Source organism: Aedes albopictus, chromosome 1 (assembly GCF_035046485.1).
Source record: "Aedes albopictus strain Foshan chromosome 1, AalbF5, whole genome shotgun sequence".
Classification (NCBI taxonomy): domain Eukaryota; kingdom Metazoa; phylum Arthropoda; class Insecta; order Diptera; family Culicidae; genus Aedes; species Aedes albopictus.
Genome location: NC_085136.1, coordinates 159279917 through 159287291, shown reverse-complemented (window position 1 = coordinate 159287291; position 7375 = coordinate 159279917). Strand labels below are relative to the sequence as shown.

Genomic DNA, 7375 nt, shown 5'->3' with positions numbered 1-7375 from the left:
TGTTAAATACTTCATAGGTTCTTAGATAGACCCACCGAAAATCAGATGAGTTGTTCAGATGCAAATTTTGAAATTCCTGTGGACGTAATGTGAATGCCAGCTTTCGAATACAGGATGGATCGTTCCATATATTTTCCATAAAAGACTTCCATACACGATGCAGTCAAAGTGTTTTTTTTTGTAAAACATCTGTTTTGGGTTCGGAGTTTGTATCAACAGTTTGATCTATTTTCGTCACGAGTGTCAGATACAATAAAGATGAACGATGCACAAAGAATCCAAGTAAAAGCCCCACCTAACGGGAATAGAAACCAGTCAACCGTGGAATAATCGAACTGTCCCACTAAAAGCCTTGTCTATTGGACCTTGTCCGAAGGCCCCCCAACTCATCGGTCAGGATGTGCACAAACAACGTGGTGCGGCGAGCCAAGGCTGTCAGTAGCGCACTCGCCTGCCCGTTCACTGCTGCACGAAGCTCCGCACGACCAAAGCGCCATCGATCGAATCCTTCGTGAGCTGTGTTAGTGTGCTGCTGCTGCACCGCCACCGCTCCAATCCAACAACGCAACGAACGGATCACACTCCGTCGTACGCCTCCTTCATATCAACAGGTACACCCAACCCAGCAGTGACCGTGCACCACAACGGACTTCGAAGTGATCACAAACCCAGGGGCTCCGTGCCTAGGTGGTATGCATACGTACGACGCGCGATCGTGTAGTGACATAATAAAATATGTGACATGCAGTGATGAATAATTATATTTTCATACACATTTGTCTCTTTTTTTTCGTACATACACGGGAAGATGGGCACCCGCTCTGATAAAGTGATGTGCGGGCGCGGGAATCTGTGCGAAAAAAAAGCTTACCTGCGGAAGACAGCGCTATCAGAGATTTCAGTCATTTGTCGTTAGTCGGAGAATGAAGATTCGCCTCTTGCGGGTTGCGCTGAGAACGTGAAAACAGTCAGTGTCAGTAGTGCTTGCTGGTCGTCGCCCGGGTCTACTAGGTGTACCCATTCTATTCTCTATACTACAGTCTACAGTGCAGTGTAGTGTTGTGCCGTTTCCGGTGTTGGGTTCGCGCGCGCAGTACTACTCCTACGGAAGGTAGATGTGAACCAGTCGGTGCTATTACTTTGCAGCAGCCAGCCAGCCAGCCACAGTGAACCAACGTGTGATCGAAAGCTTGGAGGAAAATTGGCGCGCCGCGGGTTCAAATCTGCTCAGATAATCGACGTTCGTTCTCGTGTCGTGGTCCTGCTCGGTTTCTCTCCTCGATCATCGCGGATCGTCGGGCGTGTGAAAGGTGCTGAGAATATTCGCGTGCTGCCGCAGTTGGTGAGTGTGAAAAAGGGATTCAGCTGTTCTTTATTTCTTTTTTTCGGGGGGTTTTGCTGATGGGGTGGGTTTAAGTGCAGCATGGTGGTGATCTGTTCGGAGGGTTCAAGTGTTCTTTAAGTGCAGACTGGAGTGTTCTTTGAAGTACTTCATGTACTTCGACATTTATAAGTGTGTTTCTGAAGAATGCGTTACAGTTTATTGATTATCTTTAATCTGATTGTTAAGCTCATGTTGAAAGTTACTCATATGATTTTTTTCAAGCTCTAGAAAGTTAGCTAGATTTTGCATTTCTTATTTAGCAAACTGTATTCTCTCAAAGATGCATGGAGTTATTTATCAACAATATTAGTGTGTGCTAGTAGTTTTTAAATAGTATTAAAGTTCAAGTGATTGTGTAAAAAATGTGGGTAGAAGAATCTGTGCTGTTTTAGATTATTTAACTTTTGTTTTTTTTTAATAATAAATTGTAAATTTTAAATCAATGCTTCAGCTATTGGTAACACATTTCCACAACACTGAAGCAGAATCAAACAATCAAACTTAAACCCAATCTTCGAGAGATCTGAACCAAATTTCCAAAAGGAAGAAGTTTCAAGACATCGGCTTTCACCGCTTTGGGTTCGCCGTTTGCATGTACATATCTTCAGTGTTGGAGTCTCCAATATGAAAAACGTTTATGCGGATGTTTTCTTCACATGTTTTTCTGTTTCAGTTGATCAAAATGAACCCGATTTACAAAACAAGATTTATCCGGTTTAAAGAATGGATTCGATTCGACTGAGAAATGACAGTGAGTGGTTTCGGTATGAGCAGTTAAACATTGTGTCTTGAAATTAAGCGACGAACCCTAGCGATTAAGTCGAAAAAGAGATAAAAATGGCGAGGCTGGCCTCCGCCAAACCCACCTGCCTCAGAGAGGGCAAGGAGGGGACCGAATGATGCTATTGTACATTAGCAAGCTTTCAGGATTTACTATTTACTGCGTCTAGAATTAATCTTGGGTTAATTATTTTACCTTGTTCTAGAAAAAATGTACATATTTATTAGTATATATAATATAATATATTTTTTCTATTTAGTATATATAATATAATATATTTTTTCTATGACTTGCTCTCGAAATTCATACACATTTTTTTGGCATATCAATCCTAATATTTTATCAAAACAGTAATAAAGATAATAAATAATATTTTTACCATATTCGCGTGTCCTATAAATAGATTAATCGTACATTTTATACAAGATCTTTTCTACGCTGTTTCTTCAAGGGTTGTTTTTGCAAGGTATAAATAAAATAAAATAAAAAAAAACTTTGAAAAACTCTTCAGCGAAACATTTTTATTTTTTAAATGGTGAATTACACTAGTTTACAGCATTTTTGGTGTATAATCATGCCCTGAGTTTGAAAACGTGAACGTGGAAAAAATGGATGATTCAAATTTTGGAAATGTTGGACTATTCTACATGAAGTTGAAGGGATTCTGGTAAAAGTCACAATTACCTGGTAGCCACTTCTGAACTGTATATTCCAGACTTTGATATGATATGATAATGATAATGATAATGATTATGATATGAAATTTCAAAAGTTTATCACTAATATAATGAGCTTTAAAAAGCGTTTGGCCCAATTTAAAATTGTTAACATGGAAAAAAATATAGCGTCTTTTTTCAGATGTATTAAAAAATGTTGCAAAAAATTAAAACTTTTTGTTAAGATAGTAGTGAACTAGTGAACTCTACTTAAATTGCCTCTAATTGACTTGAATGTAAATACGTTCTGAACGATTGTAACAAAACAAGGTGAAACAAACATGTATCAAAGTTCCTTACTGTAGTGATGAATGTTCAAAATTTCACGTTATTCGGTTCATTGAATCAGCAGATATAACAGTTTAAAAATGGCTATAATACCTCAAGTAACAATCAGCATGCCTTGAAGGTTTATTCATGTTTTATCCCGGTTTTATACGAGCATGTGAAAAAGCTTGTTGCTCTATATTAGTTTAATGTGGTAGTCTTTTATTTTGCACCTTTGGCATTCCATAAAACTATAATATAACATCTTCAGTTAAAGACTTGCAAGTAGTCTTGAATTGGTTTATCACTTATTATATACCATTTCAATAAAACTTGCATTTGTGGTTGTTGTCGGTGAGATTTTTTTCGTAAACATATATACAAAACTGTAAGGCAATGCTTAAAACCAACAAAAGATTTCGTTTGCCGTAACAAAGACCAAGAAATGTTGTGATAAAACCATTAGTTCTATCATGAGCTCAGTTATGACCACCTCAGGAGGGTAAGCCCTATTGGAGAAATCATCAGGAACACAGAGTTTTATCCGAAAAATATGTCGCCTAGCCGGGATAATTTATGTAATTACTGAAAAATTATTACTGGATTCGAAGCCCTGTAGATCATAATAAGATTGGACCAACTAGCCAGAACGTGAGCCATAGAAGACATATAAGAGCTCGAGAGGACTTTCAAGTCGGCACCAATGGTTTTATGGTTAGGGTTTTTGAATCGCTAAAAAACTTCAATAAAATCAAATTGTTTCTTGGGATGTTTGTCCTTTATCAGAATCGCTCCAATTTCACGTAGAATGACCCAATCTTGGCCTAATTTGGACCATCATTAGATAGCTTGTTGATCTACAGCCAAAACAAATTTGAGAATTTTCAATGCACTTTACGAAAAGTTTAAACTAAATGAACATTATTAACCTTCATTGTGTTTTTCATTAGGTCTATTTTTGTCCCAAATCGTATACTACGTCAGCGAGCTGTCCCTAAAGTGATGTATTGTGAAGACTATAAGTGAAAACATTGCCTGTCCAGATTTTTATTTGATAATCTTTATTAGTATCTCAATCAATTTTTTGATTCTTCAACATAATCTAGGTGTTCAGTGTATTACATGTCCAGATCATTTTGTCTATCCCCGGTTTATAAACATGCAGTGTCATACGAGGAAACTCTTATAAATCGCGAATTAAATGTCCGATAAGGGTTCATTTTGTCTTATTGGTGTATTAGGCAAATAAACCGGAGAAATTTAAACTTTTTGAAAATCGATTTTTCATAAACTTTGAGCTGAAATTTTCTGAAAATCAATTTTACAATCATTTTGAATGGGAAATTGCACTTTGAATGTCAAAAACGCAGGCAATAAATTTAAAAAAAAAATCTTCAAAAACTCGTCTCAACCAAAAAGTTCTGGAAAGTGTAGGCAATTAGATGGTTGAATAACTACAGGATTGCTGGAAAAAGTCTGAAAGTTCAGGAAGCGTGGCTTCGTGGTCGTGCGGCTAGTGTCACCAAGAATTTAGTCGTATCGTGCTGAGAAGCGCGGGTTCGATTCCCGCCGCAACTGTCAGGAAAAGTTTTTGGCTGTGCCACTGGGCGTTGCATGCTAGTCCGTTGTCTAATGTCGTGCTTCCTTTAAAGAGTGATTAGCTCACTGGAATCATTGAACGTGTCCGTGTCTAAGTAATTCTTAAAAAGCTGAAGTTATGTCAAAAATAAAGTTTAAAACTGTGACATTTTTAATTAGGCCAACAAAATAAATAAGAATAATAGTTCTAAGTATTGATTATGTTGGTAAAAGCGAAAATCTTTTGAACTGAAAACTATTTAAAAAGGAAAAAAAAAGAAATAATAACAAAGCCATTATTTTTCAAAAATCTATTGTTTAATTGCTGTAATCAATAATGTGTGTTAACTGTATTCTATTCTGTTTTGTTTTCAGTTAGTTGTTCAGAAATTCACAAAAAAAAAAAAATAAAAAAGCTCCGCGATATTTTTTTATAAATCTTGCAGTCAGCAGAAAGCCTGTTATCATTATTCTCACTCAATTTTAAATGTTCAGGAACATTTTCATCAATGAAAGATTTTGAATCGTGCTGTTTCTAAAATTTTCAATGTAGGAGTTTCAATTGCATGAAATAACGTGTTTGATTCTTAGAAATATAAAATATGAACTTATCAGGAAACTGCGCTTTTGCTAGCGGCTGTTCTTTTTCTAATAACACGGAATTGAGTTTGGTGTACTTTGTTAAAAAAAATCAGTTTCCTCATCCAAATATTCTCACATGGTTTTGAACTTTCTGATAGTTTTTGAATTTTTCCGGATTTGATATGAATGAGAAAACTTTGTTCTTTTAAACGTGCATGAATTTTTATTATTTTTATTTTTATCCTTTTTATTGTATTCTCTTTCTAAAACAAATAATTATAATAACAATAAAGCTTAAAAAATAATAAGTTAAGGGCCTCCTTGAGGGCCTCTTTGCGAGACTCTTTACGGTATAAGGTATTTCTTTACTGTATTTGCAAAATTCAAAGCCCTAGGCTAATTCGCTTCACTTCCCTTTCGAACGAAGAGCTCACATTTTTTGTGAGTTTGCCAGACGATTGCGGAAGTTGCGGTTGTTTTTTTTTGTATTAAATGTTTACTAAAGAAGGATAAAAAATAATACTAAAGAAGGATGGATTCAAAATTAAAAAAAAAAATAAGAAATGAGGAAATGCTTCGACAAATATAGTGAAATCAATTATTTATGGATTTTTTTTATAAACATTATTTTTTAGCTAAATCCATGAAAACTCCATGAATCGATGAATCAAAATCAATGAATTTTTGTCGTTATTCCTGGTGGAATCTGAAGTAAATTTTGTTTTTAAAAGCTTCAAGACATTTTTGAAGAAATTTTCAGTGATTGTAAAATGCAACAGTTTTTGCAATAATTTTTGCATTTTATTTTGGGCATGTTTCAATAGTATTTCTGGAAAGGGTGTGGAAAAAAATAGCCATGTAAAATTCAGCGAAAAACCATGCGTATAAGGGGAATGCTAGAGCTAGTACACATTTACATCAGATATCATGTAAAAGACATTATCATCGTGAAAATTTCCGCTAATATTCGCTTAACCGGTTAGAAACCACAAGTGAATTAAGCGATGTGTGGCGGAAATTTGCATGCCCATAATGTTATTTTACATGAATGTGATTTAATGTAAAATTACATTATAAGCATGTAAATATGTACTAATTCCAGCATTTCCTTTATGTGCTTCTTCTTTTTGGCTTAACGTCCACACTGGGACTTGGCCTGCCTCGTTCCAACTTAGTGTTCTTTGAGCATTTCCACAGTTATTAATTGAAGGGCTTTCTTTGCCTGCCATTGCATGAATTTGTATATTGTGAGGCAAGTACAATAATACTCTTTGCCCAGGGAGTCGGGAGATTTTTTTACATACATACTTCATTGTGAAACACTTTTCAGGAGGAATTTTTGAATGAACTTCTAGAGAATAGTTAAATACTCTGTGTCAATTGCTTTGCATGAGATCTTGCAGAAGTTCTGTGAAAATATTCCAATAAGAAGTTATTTTTCTACCATTCTCCGAATACATAAATGATCGTTTCTCCACATTAGTTCAACGAAATCTTCATGTGATTCGTACAAGAACATCAATGTAGAAAGAAATGTAAATGACAGAGGAAGCTCTCAGTTAATAACTGTGAAACAGCTCATAAAATACTAAGCTGAGAAAGAGGCAATTACATGATTCTTTAACATAATTTCTCGGTAGCAGATCTGATGAAACGTACAATATCTAGCCCTATACAAAAAATCAAATCAATTGGTATGAAACTGTCTTGGATATGGGGAAAAGTGCCCAAATGGTTGCATCTGATAGGCTGCATTAAAGCTGCTATTATAAAGCATTTAAGGTGAAACATCAAGAAATCCCATTGGAATTTTGTATACAAACTTTAGACGCACTAATCTGATGAACGAAGCATCGGACCAAGTCCTACTTGTTTATCCTGGCTTTGCTCACTTGCAAAAAGAGGCAGCTTTTCCAAATCGAGCGCATCCCGAGCAGAAGAAAATAACAAGTGAATAACATATCAAGGTATTTACCTTAAGAGCCAGTTCGCGAGAACCGCGACCCCCTTTCCAAAGGAAGTGGAATCGATGTGCTCCGATTGAGATGAAATTTTCAGGGTATGGTT

At 35.8% G+C, this 7375-nt stretch overlaps 1 protein-coding gene across 1 annotated transcript in view; it reads left to right on the top strand.

Annotated features, from left to right (window-relative positions):
• Nucleotides 1-710: 710 nt before the first annotated feature.
• LOC109431388 (UNC93-like protein) overlaps nt 711-7375 on the top strand; it is a 75911-nt gene continuing 69246 nt past the window's right edge. Inside the window, exon 1 of the mRNA XM_019707605.3 lies at nt 711-1342. The gene's annotated coding sequence lies outside the window, so the exon portion shown is untranslated. The remainder of the gene's footprint in view (nt 1343-7375) is intronic.